Below are 1594 nucleotides of genomic sequence, written 5' to 3' on the forward strand. Positions count from 1 at the left end.
CTCCCCGGTGCGGGACCAGATCCTTAGAGAGGAAGGACCTGTTCAAGTGAGTACCTCAACAATCTGATTGTTCCAGCTCCAGTCCCAGTCTCACAAAGGCTGAGTTGATTTTTACTTTGACTGAAATGGCCTTTGGCATGTACTCTTTGGTTTATTGACATCAAAGAAAGAATGTCTCCCTGCAAGCTTTGGAATAATCAGCTGTAATTTGAAATGGCATGTTCATTTTTGACCATTAACGCTATTTAATTCAAAATAATCTATCTTGGTACACTGTACAAACAACTCATTACTTCTTAATTGAATGATTGTGACCTCACATTTACCAGGCTTCAAATGCCTCTTTTAGAAGCTCTAGAATAGATTTATCTTATGCCCTAGCACTGTCCGGTCTATTGGTATAGACGAGGGGTATTCAAATCCAAGTCATACAGGTACATTTACCAAAATGCCTAATGTATCACAAGGCCAGAAAGGGTATGGAGCTATTCTGTATTAATAGGAAAGTGACTCCTTTGTTTTTGTTAAGTCCATTAACAAAAGGTATGTTGGCCCACAGAGACCCCTCCCCTACAAGTTATGCGGTTTTTACCTCTGAGCTGAAATGGACATGTAGGGTGTCTTAAGGGCATTTTACATGATCACCCTCCCTTGCAATTTAAGCGCACTGGTTTCTCCGAATAACAAATGTTTCTCATTCCATTTGTTCTGAAAAACAACGTGCTACAACAACCTTTCTTTTCTGTTGGTTTGGAACAGGCTATTTCAAGTTATCAAACTGAGCTCCTACCTCAACAATGAGCTAACTACTGCTACCAGTTGCTGAAAGATGGCAGGTGAGGTGATGCGATATCAATGTGTCACTCAGACACGAAAGTGTGCCCTAATGTGATGCTTAATTTACTGGATGTAAATGGGTAATGGATAATGTTTCTTTGGGGTTTGTACAGTTTTTACTTGATCACTGGTCTAGTTTCGTTGTAACCATATTTGCACATTAGTGGCAACAACTGGAAGCGGAAGGTAACATGTTGTGATTGTCTTTAGTATCCAGTTTGGTGTAAGCCCCTAATCAAGAAGTTAGGAGGGTCAGCGAGTTCACCCATTGTCTGGAGAAACTAATTGACCTTAACATGCAGCTCTCACACTGTTAAACATAATCAGTGATATTCTATGTCTTCCAGCGGTTATTTTGTAATTGTGTTATAATTCACTTAGTGTACTGACATTCCCTCAACCTTTTCATCTACTTTTGCTCCATTTAGTGATTTCCAACTTTTTGAAAATCCCTTTTGAATGGATGAATGGGCTTGAACTTGTTGCTTTCCGGAGAAAAAAAGAAATTTGCTTCCAGCTGTGAAAAATGAAAGTTATGCCATCCATGTCCTGTGTCTCAACTGCATTATGGTCTATGGAGAAATGAATATCACCTCTGCCTTTTCTATTCAGGAATGTCATTTCATCACTACCAACAACCCACAAATAAAAGAAAGGCTGTTTTTAATTTATAATGTGTTTGAACCACTATAAGATCTGTTAAACTTCTTAGATCTATAGAACCAATCACAATGTTTACAGTATATATATATATATA

General features: G+C 38.4%; 1 long non-coding RNA gene across 1 annotated transcript; it reads left to right on the plus strand.

Moving 5' to 3' along the window:
• The first annotated feature begins 508 nt into the window (after positions 1-508).
• On the plus strand, positions 509-1359 carry LOC123971343. The gene is made up of 3 exons (XR_006825158.1): positions 509-543; positions 760-836; positions 1266-1359. It is a non-coding gene; the product is annotated as an uncharacterized LOC123971343 (long non-coding RNA).
• The last annotated feature ends 235 nt before the right edge of the window (positions 1360-1594 follow it).

The sequence above is a fragment of the Micropterus dolomieu genome, linkage group LG05, assembly GCF_021292245.1.
Source record: "Micropterus dolomieu isolate WLL.071019.BEF.003 ecotype Adirondacks linkage group LG05, ASM2129224v1, whole genome shotgun sequence".
Classification (NCBI taxonomy): domain Eukaryota; kingdom Metazoa; phylum Chordata; class Actinopteri; order Centrarchiformes; family Centrarchidae; genus Micropterus; species Micropterus dolomieu.